Genomic DNA, 27898 nt, shown 5'->3' on the forward strand with positions numbered 1-27898 from the left:
ATCGCAGAGTTGTGAAATATATTCACAACATCTTAGAACCTGCTTTACCATGATTGTGTCCCTGTGTGCATGCTGTACTGGTGGGATTAGGATAACCAACCTCTAGGTGTGTCCTGGAGTTCTCCTGGAATTGCCACATCTTTTCTGTGATGTTCCACTGGCAACCATTGCTGCCTGACACCACTCCATTGACCAACTGAAGAAAAATAAATTTAAAAAATCTCTAGCAGAACAATTGTATAACATCACTTCTGGGGAAAATCCACAAGTGCCATTACCCCACTGTAGGAATTGCCTGAAACCCTAAATAGCAGGGGTGGCCAACAGTAGCTCTCCAGATGTTTTTTGCCTACAACTCCCATCAGCCCCAGCCAGCATGGCCAATGGCTGGGGCTGATGGGAGTTATAGGCAAAAAATATCTGGAAATAGGGTTGCCAAGTCCAATTCAAGAAATATCTGGGGACTTTGGGGGTGGAGCCAGGAGACATTGGGGCGGAGCCAAGAACAAGGGTGTGACAAGCATAATTGAACTCCAAGAGAGTTCTGGCCATCACATTTAAAGGTACAGCACACTTTTTAAAATGTCTTCCTTCTATAGGAAATAACAAAGAATAGGGGCACCTTCTTTTGGGGCTCATAGAATTGGACCCCCTGGTCCAATCGTTTTGAAACTTGGAGGGTACTTTGGGGAGAGGCACTAGATACTATATTGAAAATTTGGTGCCTCTACCTCAAAAAACAGCTCCCCCAGAGCCCCCAAAACCTCCAGATTAATTCCCCATTATACGCTATGAGAATTGATCTCCACATAGGGAATAATGAAGACGTTTCCCTCTCCTCCTCCCTCCCCCCCCCTTTCTGGCAACTGAAGCGAGGGACTGGCCTTTCTACTCACGAGTTGCTGCCAGCTTCTTTACAGCAGCAGTCACACCATCCCAAAGTGGAGCCTTGCAATCAAGCCTCCGGAGGTGCAAAGGCACATGGTCCTTTGCAGGCGGGGCTTCTCTCCTCCCCCCCCCCCCCAGCCAGCTGACTGGGCGCGGGAAGCAGCTTGCGAAAAGGAAGAACGGCTGCTGCAACGGGGCTGGGTGGGAAGGGAAGGGAGGAGGAGAAGCATCGGGCATTGGAGTCCGTCAAGACCCGCCTGCGTTCGGCAGCCACCTCCACCCGCTCGCTGGCGAGCCAGCCTCCCTTCTCAAGATTCCCTTGCCAGGCTCAGCACCTCCTCCCCGGACGACGCAAATGCTCCTTGGTGCCATTCCCCCCTCCTCCCCCCGCTTCCAGAGTTATGGAAAGCGGGAAAAGAGGCTGAAAATCCAGTATTCTCCCGCCAGGGCGGGAGGCTTGGGAAGCCTATCTGGAAAGCTACTGTTGGCCTACCCCTGCTATATATAACCAAAGAGTTTCCAGTGATTTGTTGAGAGGAGTGATGATACTTCCAGGTTTTCTGTGGAAGTGATGCAATGCTGTCATACTGATGGTGCCCCCTCATGTCACCACCCTCTGAGGTTCCCACCAATTGCCAGACACTGTCTAATAACCCTAATTGCAAATAATCTCCAGACTATAGAGATCAGTTTTCTTGGAGAAAATGATGGCTTCAAAGGGCAGGCTCTATGGCATGAGTTCCCTCTCTTCTTCAAACTCTGTTTTCCCCAGGCCTCACCCCCCCACCACCACCACCAAATCTCTAGAACTTTCCTAAACTAGAGTTGGCAACCCTATGTAGAGTAGGAAAAAAGAAAGAGTCATTTTAAAACTTTTAAAAACTCTAGCCAGCATTGGCTTTCCATTGACAGACAGAAAATTAGTGTACAAGTGCTGCCAGAATGAAACAGTGACACCTGAGTGTGTATTCCAAAGTGCATGACTGAGAAACAAAGACAAGCCCGTGATTGTAACTGCCTGCAGAACTTTCAAGATAGGAAACTCTGGGCAGACCCAGGGCTTTTTTTGAGCAGGAACACATAGGAACACAGTTCTAGTTGCCTTGATGTCAGGGGGTGTGGCCTAATACGTAAATGAATTCCTGCTGTGAATGAATTCCTGTGTGAAATGAAATTCCTGTGAATGAATTCCTGTAAATGAATTCCTGTGTGAAACAATGATGGCATCGGGGTGTGTGGCCTAATATGCAAATGAGTTCTTGCTGGGCTTTTTCTACCAAAAAAGCCCTGGGCGGACCTTTTAAGCAATGTTTTTCTTGGAGGGCAGTTTTAAAAGTAGGGTTGCCAACTTCTGCTTGGAAAATACTTGAAGATTTTGCCAGCCTAGGAAGGGTGGGGTTTGGGAAGGAGAGTGGTTTCAGTGGGATATAATGCCATAGAGTCCACACACACCCCCAAAGCAGCCATTTTCTCCAGGGGAACTGTTCATATCATCTGGAGAAGAGTTGTAATCCCAAAAAAGCCCCCCAAATTGGAGGTTGGCACATTGGTAACCCTCTTTAAAAATGAAACTAAGAGAGAAAAGTGATCAGCAGGACAATGGTACTTGGCAAACAATGGTAAACAAATGATAGATTCTAATTAATCATACATTTTTTAAAAAAAATTACAGGAGAAAGTAGAATAAATAGAAAGTGGCCATTTTCCAACCAGGCATAAACCCTTAGAATCTGGATGTGAGGACACTCCCCAACTAGGAGCAATTTTCCTGCAGATTACTCTTCCAAGATTACTCTTCCATGGCTTGCTATCAGGGCTGATGGAGATGTAGTTTTCTCAGTTTATAGTCCATTAACCTCCTCACCCCCCCCCCACACACCCTAAAATATATAGCTTACAAAAGGAGAAACTGCAGGAAAGGGATGGGCACAGTTTGAGTGTCTCTACAAATGTCTAACAAAGAGGGTTTTTTAAATGTTCAACAAAAATATTCACAACAATGCAGTTTTGGTTTTAGCATGGGCACATTTGCCCATTATCACTAGCATCATTTCAAAACCACGATGGGATTTATTTAAAATGTATATGGTGATAATTCTCTAACTGCTCATCTTATACATTTTTATCTCCATCATAGTTTTAAAATGAAATCTGAAACCACACTCCAAAATTGACATATCTTGTAAAGTTAAGCTGGTACTAAACACAAAGATTCTCACATTGCACCAGTACAGTTCCAAGCTCAGGAAAGAAATGTCATGAACTAGAAAAATAAAACCAAACACAATCTGAGTCAGTTTTTAGATAAAATACGCAAGTGCAACATGCGCAGAAAAAGAGTTCGAGACATTGTGTTGCTGAAGGTCCAAATAAAAAAAAAAAAGAAACACTTTTGTAGAGTCAATTGTATGAACAAAATGGAAAATTGTCTCTGCATGTAGAGTGGAAAGGATAAACACAGGAGGTGGAGCTAGATAAGGAAAAACGATTAAGTTCTTGCATGAAAGTCGTTAAGCTGTTGTCTTAAGCTCACTTTATCAGAGTTATTGCTGCTTATTCATAATAGCACTCAGCAACAGATGTTCACCTGGCCAAACAAGGCCCTTGAAAGGAAGGGATCCATATGCTGTAGGGAGTGTGGTGTGATCTGCTTCTAAGAAAGAAAGAAAGGTTCTTGTTTACTTGTGTTTGTTGAAGCATAATATAACTGGGTGCGGTTAATGCAAAAAGGTACAGAAGGAAATAAAAATGAAACAAAGAAAGATAGCTGAGTGCCAAAATCAAAGTATACCTTTGGGAAAAGATCCAAGGACTTTTCTTATCAAGCAATTGCCAAGAGGCTTACAAAAGAGACAAAATATTTTTTAAAAAATATACATTATACTGGAAGGAATAACTTAGACTTTTAAGTGTACAACTACGTTATTGCCAAAATGGCTTAACAGCCATCCCCTCCTCCTGGGGAATTATATTTCTATGAGGAGATAGTGAACAGTAACAGAAAATTCTCTGCTTGATCACGAAACAACAATTCACAGGCTTTTTGGGGGAAAGCTATGATAGTTAAAGTGGTATATATAAATACTGAAACATTTGAACTCTGTCTTAGTTGACATCCATTGCAACTCAAAGTTCCTTTCAAACCAGCACACTAGCAATCAAGAAAATTATAACTGAACCAACCCAAGTTTCAGACAGACATTTACTTTAGCTATTTATTTATTTAAAGCACTTTTATACTGCCTTTCCAGCCAATCAGAGTCCAGAAGGAGGGGAACATAAAAACATTTTAAAAAATTAATACGAAATTAAAGTGAAACTCATAAATAAATAACACTAGAAGGAACAGTAACTGTTATTAGGAGTGTGCCAGATGAAACTAAAGAAGTCTTCACCTGCTAGTGAAAGACACTGATAGGGGGAGAGACAGATGACTCTCCCTGGGGAGAAAGTTCCAAAGTTTTGGTGCCATGGTGCTCTTTCTTGGATTGCCACTTGTCTAGCTTCAAGTGGTGGGGGCAACCAAAGCAAGATCTCTAAGGATGACCAGAGTGTATAAAGTAGTGACATGCCCAAAGCATATGTTTAAGGGATGTGACCTGTGATTTACAATGACACTGGTTAGACACATTACTCAGTCCTTTGCTAAAGAGTAACTGTAGTGTTCAGTATATCCTAAAAATAATTTTTGCAAAGTCGCAACTTAAGATCCATAGAACAAAAATGGAGACCAGTAGCACCTTTAAAACCAACAAAGTTTTATTCAGAATGTAAGCTTTCATGTGCATGCACACTTCGTCAGACAACGAAATGGGGTACAGCAAGCAGTGCTACATATAACTGGTGGGCAGTGGCTAAGCATGCAAAGTAATACAAAGTTAGAATCCAATGGCAAAACAGTGAAATTAACAAATTGAAAGAATAATGTTTGGCCTAGATAACATTTGTGTGGGAAAACAACAAAGGCAATAAACATGCCAGATAAAATGCAGAGTCTGTTAATTGCTCTATTGCTCCTCACCCTTTGTGAAACTCTAACCATCATTCTCCAGTTCAGGTTCTGTGCAGTTCTCACCAACTCAGCCACTTTGACTTGAATCAAATAAGGAGTTTATTGAAGAGATATATATTATTGTGTGTGTATATATATATATATATATATATATATATATATATATATATATATATATATATAATTTGAGGAGCAAGACGTTTCTTGCTAGAACTGACCTCATAGGATAGATCCAGATACATTAGGCATGGCTGTTAATGACATAAGCAATCCAAAAAGTGAAAAAACAGTGGTAAAGCATTTGAAAAATATGTGCCCAGTTCCCATTCCCCACAGCTGTTAAGTGTCTTTTCTTTAGAAATAAAACTCCAAACCATTCTTTCCAGTAGGTCTGATAAGACACCTGTTTCTCAAGGTCAGAGAAACAAGAAGCCATGGCTCTCTCATAAATCTGCTGTACACTCGATTCCATCCTTACACCTGTTAAACAATTAAAGCCAGGCAAAGCAAAATTATACTATTCAGCAAAATGCATTATAAAAGTTAAAATCATGTTACAGATATCCAGATCAACACTGGAAATTAGCTGACATAAGATCATTGACAAGGAAAGGCACAAAAATGTATAAGAAAAGGCCTGCACGGTTAACAAACAAAGTTACGGAAGCTGTAAAAGGTAAGAAGGATTCCTTTAAGTGGTGGAAAGCTAGTCCAAGTGAGATTGATAAAAGGGAACACAGGCTGTGGCAAAACAAATGCAAGACTGTGATCAGGCAGGCAAAAAGGGACCATGAGGAGCATATTGCAAAAAACATAAAGACCAACAATACAATTTTCTTCAAATATATTAGAAGCAGAAAACCAGCCAGGGAGGCAGTGGGGCCCTTGGATGACCAAGGGGTAAAAGAATTACTGAAGGATGATAGGGAAATGGCTGAGAAGCTGAATGCATTTTTTGCCTCCGTCTTCACTGTGGAAGGTGAGAAGTGTTTGCCCACTCCAGAACCGCTAATTTTGGAAGGGGTGTTGAAAGACCTGAGTCAGATTGAGGTGACAAGAGAGGAGGTCCTACAACTGAAAGACAAATTAAAAATTAATAAGTCACCAGGTCTGGATGGCATACATCCAAGAGTTCTGAAAGAACTCAAAGGTGAACTTGTGGATCTCCTGTCAAAAATATGTAATCTTTAATTGAAATCTGCCTCTGTTCCTGAGGACTGGAAGGTAGCAAATGTCACCCCCATCTTTAAAAAGGGTTCCAGAGGAGATCCAGGAAATTACCGAGTTACACAACAAGGGTTCTGATCAAAAGTCCCCAACGTCACATATATTTTTGGTTCTCAGTTTACAGCGGTTCATATCATCCTTCTCAGGCCTTGAATTCAGCAGGAGCTCACAGGAGCACAGCTCTTAAACCTTTTTTTTAAAAAAAAATCAAAGTTTAATAAGTGAATAATAAAGGGTACAGAATGCAGAGACTACAAAACATTGCATACATTCCAGGAATTAAACAGATGAAATAAAGCATCCTCACATATAATTCAAATAACATTGTCCTTTAGTACCTGACTAAACAAGATACATGTAAAAAGCCAGGAGCCAACAGTAGTGTAGATGAGAGCAGAAAAATATTGTTAAAAAGGGGGGGGGGGGGTAACTAGATAAAACAGAAGAAAAGGAGACAAAAGGTAGGGGGGAGGGATATATAGAAAAGAGAGGATCACAGAATTAAAGGGTCAATTGGAGAAGAAAAGTTGAATAGAGAGGGGTTGTGAGGAATAAAGTCAATTAGTGGAAACAAAAGATTCATGGTTTGAATTAAGAGGATGTAAAAAAGAGGTGATATTTTCCATCAGTTGAAAGTCCCAGATTTTTTTGCACCAGGTTACAATAGATGGGAAGGAAGGGTTCTTCCAAGCAGAAGCAAATTGCTGCCTTAGCAGCAGCAGAAAGGAACGCCATTAGAGTCCTACGAACTACTGCCGGAATCATGCCACAAGTTGAAGAGTAGGATATCAGGTGAAAAGGGAAAACCATGATGGATTATTAGTTGTGATTGCACATGTACCAAGTGCCAAAAAGATCGCACCTTAGGACACAACCACCGTGAGTGGAGGTATGTTCCTGATTGAGAGCATTTCTTCCAGCATGTGGAATCAAAAGCAGGGTTAATGTGATGAAGCTGCTTATGTGTGTAATACCAGCACACACAAAAATTTAAAAGATTGAAACATAATATTAAGAGTTTTGGAGGCGTGCACAGGGGAGGACCATAGTGATTGCCACTGAGAGGGAGAAAATGAGAGAGAGCATTCAGCCTGCCAAGCGGTAGTGTATGAAGGTAAGGAGGAAGCAGAGGCAGATAAAAGAACTTTATAGAGTTTTAAATGAAGTATCACCCTCTTTGAGAATGGTTTCAAATGGAGTAAGAGATCTACGCAGAACAGCTATAATATTAGGTTGCTCTAAAAATGCCGAAGCTGGAGATATTGGTACCATGGAAGACTAAATTTGGCTTTGGTATCCAGTTTCGTTTTATCATAAATTTGAGAACCTTTGACAACAGTAGAGATAGTGACTAGATTGGCAGATTTCCAGAGCTCAAAAGTACCCACTGGTAAGGCTGGGGAAAACCAGCTTTGTCTTAGGAAAGTGGACAGGGGAGAAAGAAAAGAGGTTATGCCCCTTCGGCGTTTGTCCCATATTTTGAGCGATGAAACTAAAAACGCATTGTTCTGGATATCCAACAGACGTGCGACAGGTGAAACCCAAATCATTTCCAAAGGAGAAAGGGGAGAGAAATACATAGATTCTATGTCTGCCCATTCAAACTGGGAGGGCAAGAGAAGAAGTTTGCAAATCTCAGATAGACGGATTGAGTCATAATAAAGTTGGAGGTCAGGAACACCAAGGCCCCCCTCTTTATGGGGTCTGTGTAAAGTAGAAAAAGCAATTCTATGTTGCTTGCATTGCCAAATAAATGTTAGAAGAGAGTGGTGCCAAGTTGCAAAGTGTTTAGGAAGGATTGTAATAGGCAGGGTTCTAAAAAGATAAATGAATTTGGGGAGAATAAAAGAATGTATAAAATCAATTCATTCAGGCCACGATAAAAAATTATTTTCCCGCTGATTAAATAAAGATGAAATAGATTGTTGGAGAGTGGAAAAATTAACCTTAAAAAGCTGGTTAAGCTTAAGAGGGATGGTAACGCCAAGATATGTCCAAGTATGAGTAACCCAGTGAAGCCAGAAATTAGAGTGTAAAAGGGAAGAAATAGATGGAGAAAGATGGATGGGATAGAGGACAGATTTAGAGAAGATGACTCAAAAACCAGATATAGAACCGAAAGTACCTAGAATAGAAGTAGCAGCATCAAGTGAGACAGCAGGATTGGTGAGAAACAAAATCACATTGTCGGCAAAGAGGTTGATTTTATGCTCAGTGGAACCTATACGGATCCCAGAAATGGGTCTGGAGGAACGAATAGCGTTGGCCAGGGGCTCTATCACCAGGACGAAAAGGACAGGGGATAAAGGACACCCTTGCCACGTGCCTCTGGACAAATAATAGTCTGCTGAGAGCAAGTCATTGATCTTAAGCTGGGCTTTAGGAGAAGAGTAAAGCGTTTGGATAGTGCGGAGAAAGTTTTCTCCAAAGCCGATAGTGTTTAGAACTTGGAGAAGATATATAGGCTCTAGCATGTCAAAAGTTTTCTCTAGATCCAAAGCTTGAATAATAGAGTCTAATTTACGAGATTGTCCAAAATGAATAATATTAAGCACTTTTCTGGTAAGGTCTTCTATATTTCGTTTGGGAATGAAGCCATACTGGTTAGAGTGAAGGTAGTCAAAAATTAATGTATTAAGCCTATTGACTAAGACAGAGGCAAAAATTTTTGCGTCAGAATTCAAGAGGGAGATAGGCTGGTAAGATTTCATGTCCAGTAGATCCTTGCCTTTTTTAGAAATGAGAATGATGTGGGATTCCTTCCAAGAGCCTTGAAGAGAGCCCTGAAGATAGAGAGAGTTACAAGTGTCTGTAAAGTGCGGAAGAAGATTGTGCAAGAAAGATTTATAAAATTCGATTGGGAATTTACCCAATTTGAGCGACCTGACAGCATCAGAAATGTCTTATGTGGTGAAAGGACTATCTAAAAAGGTCCTATGAGCCTTGGAGAAATGTCTAACTGAATGGAAAGAGGACAGGAATTGGGAGACATGAGATAGGTCTGGGTTACCTGAACAGTAAAGAGATTGGAAGAATTCATGAAAAGATTTTAAAATTTGGTTAGAGTCCTTGAGGGTTGAACCGCAGGAATTCCTAATGCAATTAATATGACATATAGAAAGCTGCTGGCATACTTTCTATGTTAGTGTTTTGAGTGAACGAGGGCTGTGGAACCAAGATTTATGTTTCAAAAAGAGAAGGTTTTTCTGAATTTTTGTAGTTTCCAGAGCCTGAAGAGCTTTCCTTTCAGCAAGTAGCTGCTTATAAATTGTCTTACTACCTGAGGCTTTATGTTGAAGTTCTAGAAGATGTATCTTGGAGAGAAGTTCTGATCTGGCTCCTTCTTTTTCTTTTTTGTCATAAGAATCTAGGGAGATTATTCTACCCCTTATGAAAGCCTTCATTGTGTCCCAAGACGTAGAGAGGAAGACTAGTTCATTTCTATTCAGCTCAAAATAATCTTGAATGTCCTTGGAAATATCAGAAACAAACCTTTCATTAAACAAAAGTAAGTATTAAAAGACCATTGGAAAAGGGGGTTAGGGTTAGATGAAGAACCCAGTTTTAAAGAACATTCTGTCCAGCAGTGGTCTGTCCAAATTTTGGTCCTAGTTGTGAAGAGCATACTGAGGAAACTAGAGAGTGGGAAAGCAAAATGAAGTCAATCCACGTGTGAACATCAAAGTGGGAAGAATAGTAGGAATAGTCACATTCAGTGTGTCAAGACTCACACAAGAGGGGAACCCACACTCAGCAGCTGTTGTTATCATTACCGAATGCCCAGTTGCTGATTTATAATAATAAATTTAATAAAATGTCACGTAGGTCCTTTTTGGTCAGGGTGTTACCAGGTCCCAGGTCTACCAAGTAAAAGACAAAACTTATAGAAAAATATATATACTTTATTTACAAGGGAAAGGGAAACACAAAATGGGATGATAAAAAGCAATTAAAATGAACATACTGTGCACAAAGGAACACTAAACAAAAACCCTAGGCAATTTGCCTATCTCCCTACACTGGACTGTGTAGTAATTGGCTAATTCCCTAGACTAATACTCACTGACGTTTTTATGCTTTCAGGCCCACACCACTAGAGAGACGTCTTGTAAGTCCTGTCCTTTTCACATGGTTGTGTTGTTACCTTCTCCTAGATCTCCTGGAGAAGACTCCTGGCTTCTGGCTTGGAAAAGTAGAAGCTCCTCCTTTTGTGGGCACCTAGTCTGATTTTATCCAGGCTGGCTGACTGGTCAGCCAATCGCTGACAAGATCTAATTTACAAGCTGTCATCTAGCCTCGACTCTAGATGCTAACCTGTCAAGGCTAGATCTAAACAATCTATGTCATTTGTGGGCTGACTTCACAGGTGTATCCAGTTAGTCTCCACCTGGGACTACTTCAGTGCCTATTAGCTTTGACATACTGTTGGTGCAAATCCTGAAACACTTATAACACATATAGACATTGAGTACACAAACACTTAGGTGTTTCTTGACACAGTGGGGCGCTGAGAACACCAGATACCTACAAGACCAGCTTGTTTGAGAAAGTCAGAGAGAAGGGGGGCAGCCTTGCGAGAAGGGGAGAGTTTGCCAAAAGGTTTAGATCTATCCAATACAGGATCAAGAATATGATTGAAGTCACCACCCAAGATGACGTTGCCAGTAGCAAAATGTGTAAGAGAGAAGAAGACGACATTGGATTTATATTCTGCCCTCCACTCAGAGTCTCAGAGCAGCTCACAATCTCCTTTATCTCCCTCCCCCACCACAGACACCCTGTGAGGTGGGTGGGGCTGAGAGGACTCTCACAGCAGCTGCCCTTTCAAGGACAACCTCTGCCACAGCTATGGCTGACCCAAGGCCATGCCAGCAGGTGCAAGTGGAGGAGTGGGGAATCAAACCCAGTTCTCCCAGATAAGAGTCCACTCACTTAACCACTACACCAAACTGGCTCTCTCAGATAGAGAGATAGAGTCCTTAATAAAATTAAGTTGATCCTGATTGGGGGCATAGAGAGAGGCAAGTGTGACAGGGTGGTTGTCAATGGTCCTGTTAACAAAGAGATAACGACCTTGTGGGTCAGTTAAAGAGTCGTTAAAAGAAAAACAAACTTGAGAGGAAATCAATACGGCCACTCCTCGTGATTTGGAGGAGCCCGGGGCGAGGTATTGAAAAGCAGTGTTTATGGCTAAAGTTTTGGGTTGTAGAGGAGCATAGATGCATTTCCTGGAGGAACAGTATATTAAGTTTAAGTTTCAATAGAGAGGATTGCATACATTTCAGTTTAATTTTATTGTTCAAACCATGACAATTAACCGAGATAATTTTAAGATGTTGAGCCATAGTAAGCTTTTAAGGAAAAGAGGAGCAAGTAGAAAATGACATAGAGAAGAAAGATGAAAGGTGCAAGCACCACAACCCACATCCGGTGAAGTAAAGAAGGGGGTAAAGAAGAAAGGGAAGGAAAGGAGGGAGGGAGGGAGGGAAAGAGGAAAGAAGCAATCATGAAGGAAAAAATAAAATCATGTAACTGCAAGAACAGGGTACCAAAAAAAAAATAAAGAACAAAGAACAGACCAACAAAAAAAAATCAGGTGAAGAAAAGGGGTCCTTAAAGAAATAACAGCAAGATGTAGAAACACGGAAGAAGAGAAATACCATGATATCCTACAACCTACAGCGAAAGAAAGGACCTTGTCATGAATAGTTATAATCTCAACTCCCAAACTGGAGTGGGAAACAGTTGTGAGGCTGACTGTTAGAATCCAAAAAACAATGTGAAAAAGCCTTAAGGGCCATTCACTACACAAAGAACATTCCTGGAACCAACTATTGAGTACCTGGAGTAAAATACTGAACCTGAGCAACTGGTGGTGAAATAACATTGAAACAATCCCAATGCAGTACTTAAAAGGAAGTTCTGAAAGGCAGAGCCAAAAAATAGCACACAAGACCCACCCCCCATCTTCAGGGAATTAACCCAAGACCCAGAGCTCATCCAAAAATAGGAGCGAACAGAGACCACCAACCCCCTCCCCCCCTCCCTCTAGACAAAATGCAATAATATGGTATAGAAAAAACATGGAAACTCCAAAGATAATATAGCACTCATTACAGTAACAGCTACCTACTACTGAATATTAAAACTCAACAAGTGCGACTAGCCAAAACAGGCTGGGAGAGATTGATTAACAATTAGTGTGACGGGAAGAAAAAACAAAAAGTTCCAAACCCCAATGGGGACATTTGGCTATGAGAAAGAAAGAAGAATAAAACCCTTTGTATAATGCTTGCAGATTGAGAACTGACAAGTCTGGCCAAAGCAATAACGCTGAAAAGTCAAAAATCAAAAGTGTGCGCTGTAAACGCCAAGTAGAGGAACAAAAGTCAGGGCAGTTCAGATGAGCGCGCCGAGCTTTTTGAAGTCTTTTGAGGAGAAGCAGCATTGTCTCTTTTCCGTTTATTCAGAGTTTTAGAGTCGCAGATTCCAGTTTAAGCAGTTCCTAAACCTTTCTGATGGTCCCCCCTCCTCCTTCCCACCTTGTCCATTGAATAGTAGGTGCAGCTGCATAACAATTCCTGAATGAGCTCTACCACCTATTTTTCTACAAAATGACTCCTGATCTTACTATGTTCCCATTGCTGTTCTTTAATTAAGCAGAATTGTTCTTCTGACCCTGAAGAAGACTACATTGCTGGTTCCTTTTGTTGTTTCTGAGTTAGAAGAAACTCAACTAAACATCCCAAATCTATTATGGAAACTTTGCATTAAAAAGTGATCCGTACTATTTGACCATTATGGTTGCAGTGCACTGGGAGACACAAAGCTTTAGTTATGTATGAACAACATAGTAAGAGTTTCGTTCTTCCAGGAAGTCCTCTTCCCATAAATGTTCTTCCAAGCAAAGTGGACATTAGACTTCAAGATGGTAAGTATCCTTCTGGATGATGTTTTCCAAACAGCATGAGAAAAATATAGCTAGAAATCAATCTGAAGCTTGTTTGCAAGACAGATGTTATATAGACTAAGTCTAGGAGATTCCCAGCATCATTTTATATTTATCACATATACAGAAATATCATAGCTCAATCATGCAGGGCCGGCCCTAGAGAATCCAGCGCCCCAGGCAAGCCTAATTACTGGTGCCCCCCCCATTAAAGCCAGTGACCCCCTATCAGTCAAAACACCTATCCCTGAAAACACAGCAAAAACTGCCCCCCAAGTCCTTTCTGCTCCTTCTTGGCCCCAAGAGCTTCCCCACCATTACAGCTCCTTGACAGAAAGTCTTGCAAATGCGCCTGGCCACCTCCCCCATCCCCAGGGACACAACAGCGGTCTCCAAACACTGGGAACAAATGCCAAAGCAGTCCCAAGTGCTTACCTTCATGAATGGAGGCAGCAATGAAGGAGGGGAAAAGGAGCGAAGAGGGAAGGGAGAGGTAGGAAGGAGGAAAGGCTGAAGCCGGAGTGAATGGAGGTGAGGACAGATGGCATTGAAGGAGAGGGAAAGAGTGGAAGAGGGCAGGGAGAGAGCGAATCAGAGAGGGCAGGAAGGAAGAAAGGCTGGAGCCAGAGTGAATGGAGGTGGGGTAAGGCAGCAATGGAGGAGGGGAAAGGAACAAAGAGGGCGGGCACTAGCAGGCAGGCACAAGCTAGGAGTCCCTACTCAAGATGGTGCCGGCAGGAATCCTCGGTGCCATCTTGAGTAGGTATTCCTAGCTAGTGCTTGACAGGGAACCTTTTAAAATGAAAAGTTGGATGGGGGAAGCCTAATTTGGCACCCCCCTGGGTCAGTGCCCTAGGCAAATGCCTAATTTGCCTTGTGGCAGGGCCAGCCCTTCAAACAAGATATATCTGTCTTTATTAATGTTCTGCATCACATATTTATGAATTAGTTAAATTCCTTTTCAAATCCATCTTGGTTAGCAAAAGTAAGTTTCAAAATTGCCTTTAAAAGTATATGAGCAGGGTTGGTCACTGCTACAAACAGAATGCAGATTTAGCCAGATGTTGATCTGGCCCAGGTGAACAGCTCTTATGCAACAGAGTATTTATCTCATCTGGATAGGAAATATCGGGCAGTCATTGTAGAATAGTGGTTAGAGTATTAGACAAAGGGCCAATGTATGCTCCTGGACACACCCTGAAGCCACCACCACCTTTTTCTCACTGCAGTCCCCTCACTTTACAAATGCTGTGGGGGCCTGAGTGTCCTCAGGGATCATCTAGTTTGGTCCAATAGACTGGGTGAATCTTGCTTGCCATAAAATTCACTGCATTACCTTGAACTAGTCACTTTCTCCTTGGTACATTCTAGCAATAGCCAATTCAAAAGACCAGGGGTGTTGAACTCATTTGTTATGAAGGCTGGTTCTGACATAAATGAGACTTTGTTGGGCCAGGCCATATTGGGCTGGGCCATGTCTGTACCTATTTAAGATTAGGTAGCAGAAATAGAAACTTTATAAAGGGCACAGAAAAAACACAATTTAAATTTAAAAAAAATTAAAGCATCAGCACTTGGTCTTAAAGGTGATGTCTTTGTATCTCTCCCATGAGATCCAGGGAACTGGGCAAAGGAAGCTCTGGCCCTTTCTGCCTTCCCCAGGGGGCCAAGAGGGGAAGGAGCCTCATCCAATAAAAGGAAGAGAGGCTTGGTTCAGTAGTTATGCTGTGCAATTGAGAGAGCCTGGCAAAGCAAGCTCTGCCTCCCCCCTTCCTCCGCAAGGCAGGAGCCTCGGCCAATGGAGAAAATAGAGACTTTGCTCTGTAGCTCCTGTGAAATTGAGCAAGCTGTTCTGCAGAAGGAAGCAAGAGAGAGAGAGAAGGAAGCAGTTGACAGCCAGTTGCTCGGGGGCCTGATAGGAGCCTTCGAGGATGGGTGGCTGATTTGGCCCCCCAGGCCGCATGTTTGACAACCTTGACCTGACTTCTATTTAATGAACAAGTTGAGCAGATTCTGGATGAGTTGTCATAAGGAGAATGGGTGTGTTGCTGCTTTTCACAGGCATATCCAGATCCACTCCTAGAAACTAATGTGGCATGGTAAATGTTTTGCTTTTAAATTGTGGCTTTTATGGATCTTATAATAACATTTGTTGTGTTTTTATAATATTTTATTTACATAGTGAGTTCCACAAGGGAGAAAAGTGGCTGACAAATGTTTTAAGCAAGTAATTCGTCTGGCAATGGCATAGTTACTTTGCTGTTTGCACAGCTTAGGCTTGATCTGCTCAATTCACATTTGGTGTATTGGCTAAGAGAGCCAGTTTGGTGTAGTGGTTAAGAGCAACAGACTCTAATCTGGAGAACCGGGATTGAATCCCCACTCCTCCACATGAAGCTCCCTGGGTAGTCTTGGGTCAGTCACAGTTCTCTTTAGCTGTTCTTTCAAGAGCAGTTCTCTCAGAGCTCTCTCAGCCCAACCTACCTCGCAGGGTGTCTGTTGAGGGGAGACAAAGGGAAGGAGATCGTAAGCCATCTGAGACTCCAAGTGAAGGATGGGGTATAAATCCAGCTCTTCTTCTTTCCTGTTAAGCAATATTTAGGAATTAGCCTTAGAATGATGGAAAACAAGCCATATTATTCTCAAGACACAAGCCAGCTAAGTTTCTTTGCTCTGTGCCCTTCTTGCCTTTGTGGCTTTGCTCCCTTTTACTGAATAGACAGAGCCAGTGATATAGATTTGCTTAATATTTTGAGAAGAAATGTACTGTATTTTGTGGAGAAATGTACCTCAGTTTCTAACAGTGTTTGTGATATGATCACAAAGAATTCTAAGAAATCTGTTTGGACAACATGGAAGGGGCAACTCTTACATAAGAGATTTTGGCAGAAATTAGAATGAAAGTTCTTTTGGGCAACATGCAAAACACAATCTCTATGAGACTAAACTAGTCATAATTCCAAAGAAATCCTTTTTCCATAGCCCCTCCAGTCTTAAGTTTTGATGGGCCCCTTGGTAAAGTTGGGTCCTGCACTGAACCAGCAAAAAAAAAAAAAAAGTCACATTCACACATGACCTTATTTTCTCATATATCTTGGAATTATGCTCACTTCACACCAATGGTCCAGAGACCATATTTTGCATAATTTGTAGTGAACTCACTGATTATTCTTATTACAGGATTTTACTGGGATGTTTGTTAGCTGCACTAAACAAGTAAAAGAATATGAATGAGGCAGTAGACGCTAGTTCTTTCCCAAATAAAAAATTCCCATGTAGTCGCAAGTATGTAATGCCCCTGTCTGAAATCATCTCTGGTTAGATAGATTGACAGAGAGATTATCTACCTCCCTATCTATCATGATATTCAGGCAGACCACCCGGGCATAGAGCAGAGAGAAGTTACTGCCAAGAGCACTTGAGAATGCCCATACACTTACAGAATGAGGCAAGTGATCATTAATGTCCACACAGAACTGGCAGGACTCCGTTTTGTAACAAAAACCTCACTGCGTGGCACTCAATTTATCTTCCAGGAATGACAAAGGCTGAGCTAGTCCTGCTGGGATGTGAACTGTGATCCCAAAGAATTGAGAAGCTTCTTTTGGAAAGGTTTGGTTAGACTTTTAAACTTTAGAAAAGGACAATTCTTATGAAAAGAATACCAAAAGTTAGGGGGGGGGGTGTTAAAAAGAAGGTCAAACTGCAGCACTTATTTCATGAACAAGTGGGCAGACTTTTCCAGGTAGGAGGAATAACAGATATTGCATTGGAGACAATTTTGTGCCTGGTACTTCTGGCTGGTACAAAACTATGGCTTATGGTGCATTTCAGATTCCACCTTCTTGCTAAGGTTTCTTTATTGAAAGAAGGTTGAAAATAGGTTGAAGTCAATAACCGTCACATCTGGAATTCACTGCAGCTGCCCACAGCCAAGCCAGACTCTCATAACATCCAAAAATGCATGTAGGAGAATGACATATTTGAATTTGTTTCCCATGTATAAATCTACCAGGACATGCAAAACTCACATGTCATCAGGAAGACTCAGTTGCAAAACTCTAGACCAAGATAACAGATATTCAGAAATCCAGATAAATAGAAATGTAGTTCATATGTTGTACAAATGCTTACTAATGACAATATAAACATTACCAAAGGAGAATAATTATGAGTAGAAGCAATAATGCAATCTGCATATGGATTCCAAATGGCAATTCTTGCTGCACAAATATCAGGTATTTTCTTTGCCAGTGACTTTACTGATGGTAGTCTATGTTCAGAATGAGAAATCCTATGTAGCTTTATGCCATAATAGTAAATATATATATTTACCAGAATTTTTTAAGTTCCAGCATCGAGAATTTTAATTGTTGTACATTTCATTTAGAAAAATAATCTCATGGTGCATTGTCATGTTTGATTACATCCACATGTATATATGATTACAAGGTGACAAACTGACCCTTTCCCATCATGCATACACAACGTATGAACAAATTACACATTCTTAGTTGATAATTCATTATTAATGAAGCAAAATAGAATATAGGCATGCATTTCCTCATATTCTGAAATGATCTGCATTGTCTTGGCCAGTGAGAAGGTCTTCCTTTATGAGGCTTAGCCATTAGAGATGATGTTTCTGATGGAAGCCAAACTCTGTTCCTAAAAGCCTGAAGGGCTAGAAGAGGAGGAGGAGGAGGCTATTGTGCTATCTGAATCCTCTGAACAGTTTTCTTCATAAAGCCTTTTCAAAGGTTTGTCTTGAATCACATCACCTCCAGGTTCTCCCTTCCCTACTGTCTAGCACGGTTGGGGTTGTTTGGTTCCTTGACCCTACCTGACCTTCACCACTCCCACTTCCTTTCTATTAGCTTACCCCCTTTCTACCCTGGCAAGCTTTATATCATCAGTGTATCCCTCCACACTTTCTTCATCAAAGCCTTTCATGACTATGTAATGTGAACAAAATCAAACCTAACATGGATCCATATGTAACACCACTCTTCATCCTCTTCCATTTGACCTGCTTCCTCCATTGATGAATTCCTTGTGGGCTTTGATATCCAAGCCAGTCCTTTACATCTACTGAGGTAGCTCAGCCCTGCACCATTCCTACTGACCTCAGGAAGTCATCTTTTGTGTGATATAGGATCAAAAGGTTTCATAAGGTCCAGAGAAACGATATCCATGGCTGTCCCCTTTCAACCTTGTACTTACTTTTCAAAAAAGTTCCTGCAGGTTTTTTAGGCTCAGCCTCCTCTGTGAAGATACAGTACATATTTCATTAAATGTGAAGTTTCTACTGATTTTCCTCCTCCCATTCAGTTTCAGATGAGTGTTTGATTCCCACTGCATACAATTGTATCTCTTGTGTTTTCACTATGTAGTGAAATCTTACCTTTCTGGGCAACTCTAACATGGGGCCTTGCTGTAACTATATCTTGAGTTCCCCACTGATTACAGCCAGTATTCTTTCATAGCTCTAAACTCTCATCCCTTTCAATGGAGAAGATATTTCACCTCTCCCAAGATAATCAGACTGTGGTGGAACATGACTTTATTTTTATTGTAGAGAAGGCCCATATTTTTCCTCTCCCAATTGTTTTAGCATAAACTAAATAATCCACCTTGTCTTTACTGAAGAACTGTCCTTTAAACTTCACCATTTCATGGTGGGTATATTGTTGTTGTAGGGGGAATAAAACCATTTTTGAAAACATCTGTTAACCACAAAATATTATATTCCTGCATCTGCAGAAGGCACAGAATTATAGCTTAAATGGACAGTTTGCATCCAATCTGATTAACGAGGTTAATATGTCCTCAAATATTTTAATTTCTTGATCACCGGTTTTGGCATATTTCTGATTTCCTTCAGCATTTCTGTTTTATTTTTTCTCCCCAGAGCAATGTAGGCATGCCTCTAACATCTGTCCCCAACCATCCTCCTTGGAGAGCATCAAGGTAAAAATTCTTTTAATATTTTCAGCAGAGCCTCCCTATTCTCTTGATAATTTATCTCAGCCAAGTCTTAGCAGCCTTCCAGTCCCTTGCACTGACCTCTTTTTTTCCATTATGTACTAGGAAAAAAAACTCTTAATATTTATCATAACTTCCTGTGCAATCTCCTTTCCATTCTCTCATGCTCTCTAGCTCTGCTTCTCTTATCATTGTTATAAGCTCTTAACTTCATTCAGTAATCTTTCAAGTGCTCTTCTCTATACCTGTTTTTAAAAACCTGCATTTGTCTCCTTTTTAAAGTTCTGATTAATTGTTGACTTGTTCGTAGAGGCTGTGGAATTATATACACAAGGCTGCATGTAAAATGACCTTTGGGTATCTATTAATGTGGATGCTGAATGCTTCCTGCCTCCTTTCTTCATCACTCTGTTACTTTTCAGTCAATGCCCCTCTCCATATTTTTTTTAAAATATTTTTGAAGGTTTCCACAAATTGAAGAATGTAGTCACCATTTTCTATGTCCTTTTCATACCCTGATAATGAAACTCTTGCTTCTGAAAGTTCATTTTGCAGAGCCAGTCTAGATGTTAAAGGGGCATTAGCATCCCTGTGGTGAATTTCCTTCTTCTCATCTCTGGTTATATTTTAAAATACAATCCATCACTTGGTTCAGGGCCAGCAGGCTTCATTTAATTAATGTCAATGACATTCACCAGTAGGGGGCAGGGAAACTGATTACCTGATGTATCTGACCCAAACCCCTCTGTTCCACTGGGTGACTGGGCTGGGCTTCGAACCCTGAAATGCAGAAGCAAAGTTTGGAAGCTGCAGGTGGTGCCTGGTCAATCAGGGGGTATAGCCTGATGTGATGAGTATCTACAAAGCCTGGTAGAGGTAGAAAATGACAGCTGGCCCATCAGGAACGTGAAAAAGATGGCAGAGTAAGTTGGAAAGGGAATAAAACAGTACACATTAGTGCAGGAAGACAGTGAAGAAGACTCCTAAAAGGCAGCAATTATTTTCTGAAGTGAATAAGCTACTGCCAATATTTGTTGAACCCGAGAGCCACACAATTAAGTTTGTGCTTTGTTTGTTTAGTTATTTGCTTAAAGCATTTGGATGCTGCTTTTCTTGTGCTCGAAGTCCCATGCAATCCCCCCTATTTAAAATAACAGCAAAACACACTTCAGCCACAAACAATAACAAAAATCCCAGCAAGGAAATTAAGGGTCGTTTTCGCACTTAGCGTTTGCTCCCCTTATTCCGCGGCGCAATTATGTCCGGATCATTTTTCTCGTTTTCGCACTAGTGACTCTTTGCGGAGTCGCCTTCCCTGAAGCCCCGGCTCAAATCGTTTTCCCACTGGCATCGACTTGAGTTCGATGCCCTGTCAATCATTTTTTTTTAAGCGCAAGTCTGGTTGCGTAAGGACGTACTAACGTAACATCGAGCAGGCACAGCTGTTCCCTCCCCTTCTTTTCGTGGACAAACCGCATCACGTGTGCTGCTGCTGCTTATGGATTGGCTGCAGCTGTAGAATCCTCCACAGCCCTTTATGTATTAACAGAAGCATTCACAGTGGAGAATCCTAGCACTAGATTCCCCCCCCAAATTCTGAAGTTGCGAAATATCGCAATAACGAAGAGAGAGAAATCGAGGGGTTTGTGTGTGTGTGTGTGTGTGTGTGGCAGCTTCTTCCTTTCCCAGCCTCGCTCCCTCCCGGGTGGCGAAGCTGGGATTTCCTCCGCTCTCTTTCCCCTCCCCGGCTGGCGCTTGCAACGGGGACCTGACTGATTCCTGCTGCCAGAGCTCCCCCCCCCGCCCCATTCTCTCCTTCCCCTTCTGTGGCACGTGTGAAGAGCGAGCTCGTGTCTATTTTCTAACCGAGCGGAATGTAGCCAGGGAGAAGAATGCAGGACTCCAACTTCCCATTTTATACATGCGAATTTTGTGCAGGTCCAGAAATCCTGGTGGCACAGCTGAGGGAGGCATTCCCTTTTTAAAACACACACACATGAACGCTTTGGCCCGCACCGGCACTAGATTCCCCCCCCCCAACAATGGTCGTTTTCGCATTATCGAGATAACGCAACAGTGAAATAACGCAACTAAAGTCAATAATAATAAAAAAAAATTCTAACTAAACCAATTGAAGTGGCAATTGAGGCTATTCCAGGAGGGTTTTTTTTTTCTATTTGTTAATTTCGAAATATCGCTATTACGCAAAACTGTGAAGTTTAAAAAAAAAATGGCCGTGCCGGCACTTTGGGGAAGCGCCGCGAAAGGCTGATGATTGGCCAAGGGGGTGGATGGGGTGGGAGGACGGAAAGGGAGAGGGTGACGCCCACAAAGCAGTCGATCCGGCGTGGATGGATTTCCCACAGCAAACTCCGAGGAGTGGATCCGGAGGTTTTCAAAGACTCCGGAAGGAGGTGGATCTAGATACTCCGGCGTGAAACCCCTGCAGCGCCGGAGCAAACCACAGCGCCGGAGCAACAGGTGGGAAAACCAGGAAAAGATCCGGAGGTAAATGGGGTGCTACGCCGGAGTAAACGCTAGTGCGAAAACGGCCAAGGAAATAACAGACAGTAGCTTCCAGCTAACAAAACCCAACCAACTACATAGCTCAACAGTCAGTCTCACCAAACACTGATTCATCAGAAAGTCTTACAATTGTTCCAAATTGCAGAGAAGTACACCTTCTAACCACAGCTGTGCAGTCATTCCCTAGCAATGGAGGAACTTCAGTAAATGTTTTGCCATGTTGCTTTCAGCCACAAGCTTCTTCCATGTTGTAGGAGGACACAAATCTATAGAACCAGGACTAATCCTGGCAACTAATAAAGGATTTTCTTTTCCCACCATTTATCTGACTTTTGGAGATAGAGGGTTAGGGATAATGTTCAAAATTCATTCCTAGAGAAAGTGAAATAATTATATAATGGTCTATGGAGAATTTAAATGTTGCCAAGTTGGAAATCCAAGTACTAAGTTGGAAATCCAAGATGACTAGAGCTGCTGCAAATTTCACCAAGAACAATCCAACTTGCTATGTTCAAATGTATTCATGATGATCTGATGACCTAGTCTGTTTGGCTCATGCCAAAGAACTGCCAAACATCCAGTAAGCAGGTCTGCATTGTTTGTCTCTTAACTGCACATGCAAGCAGCAGCCATTATCACTACTATGGACTATGCAGTCCAACACACACACTGTGGCTAATAGCCACTGATGGACCTCTGCTCCATATTTTTATCTAAACCCCTCTTAAAGGTGGCCATGCTTGTGGCCGCCACCACCTCCTGTGGCAGTGAATTCCACATGTTAATCACCCTTTGGGTGAAGAAGTACTTCCTTTTATCCGTTTTAACCTGTCTGCTCAGCAATTTCATCGAATGCCCACGAGTTCTTGTATTGTGAGAAAGGGAGAAAAGTACTTCTTTCTCTACTTTCTCCATCCCATGCATTATCTTGTAAACCTCTATCATGTCACCCCGCAGTCGACATTTCTCCAAGCTAAAGAGCCCCAAGCGTTTCAACCTTTCTTCATAGGGAGAGTGCTCCAGCCCTTTAATCATTCTAGTCGCCCTTTTCTGGACTTTCTCCAATGCTATAATATCCTTTTTGAGGTGCGGCAACCAGAACTGCACACAGTACTCCAAATGAGACCGCACCATCGATTTATACAGGGGCATTATGATACTGGCTGATTTGTTTTCAATTCCCTTCCTAATAATTCCCAGCATGGCGTTGGCCTTTTTTATTGCAAACGCACACTGTCTTGACATTTTCAGTGAGTTATCTACCACGACCCCAAGATCTCTCTCTTGGTCAGTCTCTGCCAGTTCACACCCCATCAACTTGTATTTGTAGCTGGGATTCTTGGCCCCAATGTGCATTACTTTGCACTTGGCCACATTGAACCACATCTGCCACGTTGATGCCCACTCACCCAGCCTCAACAGATCCCTTTGGAGTTCCTCACAATCCTCTCTGGTTCTCACCACCCTGAACAATTTAGTGTCATCCGCAAACTTGGCCACTTCACTGCTCACTCCCAACTCTAAATCATTTATGAACAAGAAATCATTTATGAACAAGCTGGTAGTCAGTGGCTGGTAGTCAGTGGCTCAGAATGCAAACTGGTACAAATTTAAAAACCAATGACAGTATAGTAAAATTATCTGGTAGGGAGTGGTTTAGAATGCAAAATGGTAAAAAAAAAAATTAAGATTCAATGACAGAATAGTAAAATTAACAAATTGAGCAAGCCTTTGATCTGAGTAGCAGGAGCATGCAAAAGCAATAAAACAGTAATATGTCAAAGTGTGAGAGTGTCTGTTAATGACTATATTGTATTAAGCCTGGGTCAAAAGGAAGGTATTTATCTCTCAGAAGATTTCCCATCCAACTTATTTACCTTTTAACATGTAACATACATATAGTTTGCCATAGGAGAAAATTACATTAAAATTAGTGGGAGATGGGTTCAGTATATGTAATGGGAAAAACAGTCAATATCCCTGTTTGAGTATGTCAATACAGCTAAAAGAGAAATGCATTGGATAGTGATGTTCTTGTCCACCTAATTTACTTTTTTAAAATGTAAACATCATTCTAGTTTGCCATAGAAAAAAAGAAAGCAATAAAATATAATGAAAATGGGTTAAGTATATGCAATGAGAATGATTTTTTGTATTGGCATAATCAAAATAGGGACATTGGCTGTTTATCTCATTCCATATACTTAACCCATTTTCAAACAGGGATATTGGCTGTTTATCTCATTCCATATACCAGGGGTGGCCAACGGTAGCTCTCCAGATGTTTTTTGCCTACAACTCCCATCAGCCCCAGCCACTTGCCATGCTGGCTGAGGCTGATGGGAGTTGTAGGCAAAAAACATCTGGAGAGCTACCGTTGGCCACCCCTGACATATACAGAACCCATCTCCCACTAATTTTAATGTAATTTTCTCCTATGGCAAACTTTGCTCACTGTACTGGATTCCTCGTCTGATGAAGTGTGCTTAAAGAGTACACAAATGCTTACGTTCTGAAAAAAAACTAAGTTGGTCTTAAAGGTGCAACTTGACTCCTAGTTGTAGGATTGTTAGGATTTTATTAAAACACAGAATTATTTTTTGTGATACATATGATCTGTGACTGATTTAATTGTCTGTTTAAACAATTGCCTGCTGAGCAGAGCAGTCATACAGCAAGAATAAGGCTAGAGTTGCCATTCCTAAGTCCCAGCAGGGATTCCCTCACCCCCAACAATGACATTGTCACACAACATCCCTGACACAATAATGCCACTTCCAGGTGATGTCATCATACCAGGGATGTTGCTCAGTGATGCTCTGGCTTTTGGGGACAAACTCTATGGATTTGAAGCCAAAAATACCATATAGTTTTGCCTAAAACCCAGAGCATCACATCCAATGTTGCTGACACAATAATGTCATTGCATTGTGGACATTATATGCAACATCCTTCACACCCCTGAAATTCTCTCCAAATCCTCCCTGCAGTGACAAAGAGAGAACCTAGATAGGGTGGGGAGTAGAGCTCAATCAGGTTGTGAGAGAATGTGTATGCACAAAAGCCAGTTGTGCTAAACTTATGAAGGGGTACAGCGAAGCAACCTGCCAAACAGCCACAAATGTGTCAAAGAGCAATTAAACTTGAGCACTGAAAATTGGCTTCCTGTTCACAAACAGTAGCATCCCTAGAGATGACTGTCCTCTATCATCTTTTCTAATCTGAAAAGTCTCAGACTCATAGGAAAGGAACATGTTGTAAGGTGTTCTTCTGCACCTGGGACAGGACACCAGAAGGAGCAACTTCCAACTCTTTCTGGAGCAGATAATATAATCTGCTTCCTCTTGATTCTCTCAAATGGGATGACTGATGTTACATAGCCACTGATGTGTGTAGGAAGTTTGGTGCGGCTGATCCAGGAGCAAATGCATGGTTGGTGCTTTCACATATATTTCTCTCCCAGTTTTGTCTCTTAGGACAGTTGACCCATAAAGGAGATACCTGGCATGCAGTGGGTCCCATATTCAAACATTCTAGGAAAGATTTCTTCCTTAAGTGGACCAGTAGTGTGACTCATCATGTGTTGTGCATACATGGTCATGTGACAAAGGATTTGACAGATTGAAGTGGTGGACCCCATGCTTCATGAATATTCTGGCCTGCCTCCAATGCAAAGGTGGAGAAGTCTTTGAGAAATGCCTGGCAAAAATGCATCTAAAATGCCTGCAGGGGGAAAAGATCAGTATATTAAACACAGAAAAAGAGAAATCAAGAGGCAGTGCAAGTTTCATACTACTCATAGCAAGAGAGATTCACTATTTTGCCTCCTAGCTATTCCTTTCTGTTAACAAAGTTCAGAGTTGAGCCCTTAGGGCATGAACAATAAAAGAACGCATCACAACGTTTTTCCTTAGCAACTGCTTTTTGTTACATGTAAGATGAGAACAAGACAGTCATACTTTACAAGCATTTCAAATACATTCTCTCAAGGTTTGCAGATTTTCTGTTTTTGTTTATAGCTATGAAATAAATCAGTAGAAGTGATCACATGGACAAAAATAGTTCCAAGGTCCCCATCTCTTTGTCATATTTTTTGTGCCCAACAAACATTTCTGAACTATGCAGATGAAGTATCCATCTTGTCTGTTATTGGCTCCTCTTGGACTTCAGGGACAAAGAAAATCAGCTGTGAACTAGCAAAATCTGAAGCAAAATCTGTCCCTTTCTCTGACTTCCAGTGATAGAATGTAAATTCCCCCCCCACACACACACACCAGTACTCTTGTAATAAGTGGGTCCTTGCTTTGTCCTACTCTTTGTATTTTTATATGTCACAAATAATGGATTTGCTAAAAACCTGGTACAACCTACAATGAGCACCCTAAGTATTGAAAGTATTGAAAACTTCAACATAATCAGAGACAGAGAGAGAAAGAGAACCACATTATTGATAGCGCTATTTAGATCAGAAAATTTAAATAGCATCAATCAACTCTCATTTTCCATCCTACAAGGGTGTCTCTGAGACAAAAATGTAAGACCCTTGTAGCTGTCTAAAACCACCCCATTGGTATGATTTGATCCCACATTTTGGAATAGGAAGGAGGGGTGGGGAGAGAATGTCAGAGAAACTGAACTGGTTTGTCTGCAGTTAAAACATTTTAAAGGATCACAGTTATTAGAAATTCAAGTTTTTTAAGTATTAAAAAAATAAATCTTTAATTCCCTTGCAGATTCCTAGTATCCAGAGTATTTTATACAAACATCTGGATCACAGAATAAAGCAAATCCATTGTGTTCCTAGACATTCCTGGAGCATTGATGTTCTTGAGATTATGCTATTGGATTACTGGTATAAAAATAATAAATATTTCCAGTACTTAAAGCTGTAATGCTTTATGTTGGATTTGGATTTTGCTTTCATTTTAGTAAAAGGTGGATGTCAGTTCAAAGACTTTCTTAGCCAGAAGGATCTGTCTTGTTCTGAGTTCATTGCTTCCTGACCTACATATATTCATATATATGTGTATATATGTATGTATATATATATAGTTGCACAGCAAGTATGTCATCTAACATAGTCCATACTAAAAACTATATCTTTATGGCAGGAGGTTATTTTTATGATTTCTGTGTTACATGAAAATGAGGTGAAGATCATTAATCTTCTTTCTCAATCTAACACCATAATATATACTAATCTGCACAGTGTACACATTTTGTCTTGAGTATTTAAGGGATATTTTCACCAGACCTACACATAAATTGTGAGAAAATTTAGGCCTTAGTGAAGGTAATATTTAGGCACCAATCCCTTCCACCCCAATCCCTGACAGTGCTACTTCTACCCTAGCTGGTGTGGAACTGGCAAGAAAAGTACTTCCAGTCCATGCAGCACCTTCCTCTAGAAAGAACTGGTCCGTAGCATGTGGATGCTTCTGGACCTAGACCCACCTTATCTACCTGCTTATCCATCTGCTAGATAAGCAGGTGGCAGCTGTGGTTAGGAGTAGCTTTTACCAGCTTCAACTGGTTAGCCAACTGTAGCCTTTCCTAGACAGAAAAGATTTGGCCACTTGTGTAGTAACAACTAGATTAGAATACTGCAGGGCTTTTTTCCTGCAGAAAACCACAGGAGTGAAGCTCCACCTGGGCTGACAAGGGCTCTGGCTGTCCCAACTGATGATGTGGCACCACGTGCTCCCAGGCCAGGTGGTGTTGCCTAATATGCAAATGAGCACTGGATTACTGCAAAGCACTCTGTGAGAGGCTGCCCTTGAAAAGTACTTTGAATCTTCAGTTGTAAAGGAATGCTGCAGCTAGGACGTTAACCAGACTGGGTTATAGGTAGTGTTTCCAAATTCCCACCTCCAAGCCCCACCAGGGCTCTTCACCAGTGGAAGCAAAAGTGGGAGTGAGGAGCAATGCCATGAGACATCATGACATCACTTCTGATGAACCCAGAAGTGATATCAGGGCAGTCTAAGAATTCCCCAAATCTATATGGGTTTTATCATAGCCATGGCACCAAAACTATGAGATATTATCAAAGATATTTGTCTCTCCCCTTCTCTCATTGTTTTCTTACAAGCAAGTGAATACTTTTCTGTTTAGTCTGGTGTTCCCTCAATAATCCATCCTTCCTTCACTATGATTTAATCACTGTTTGATACACTTTTAATATGTATGTTAGTTTTTATATGAATGGTTTTTATTATTTTTAATAACATCTTAAATGTTAGCCTCCTCTTTGGCCCTGAATGGGGGAAAAGATGGCATACAAATTTTGTAAACAAATAAAAAATAAACAG

Source organism: Heteronotia binoei, chromosome 1 (assembly GCF_032191835.1).
Source record: "Heteronotia binoei isolate CCM8104 ecotype False Entrance Well chromosome 1, APGP_CSIRO_Hbin_v1, whole genome shotgun sequence".
Taxonomy (NCBI): domain Eukaryota; kingdom Metazoa; phylum Chordata; class Lepidosauria; order Squamata; family Gekkonidae; genus Heteronotia; species Heteronotia binoei.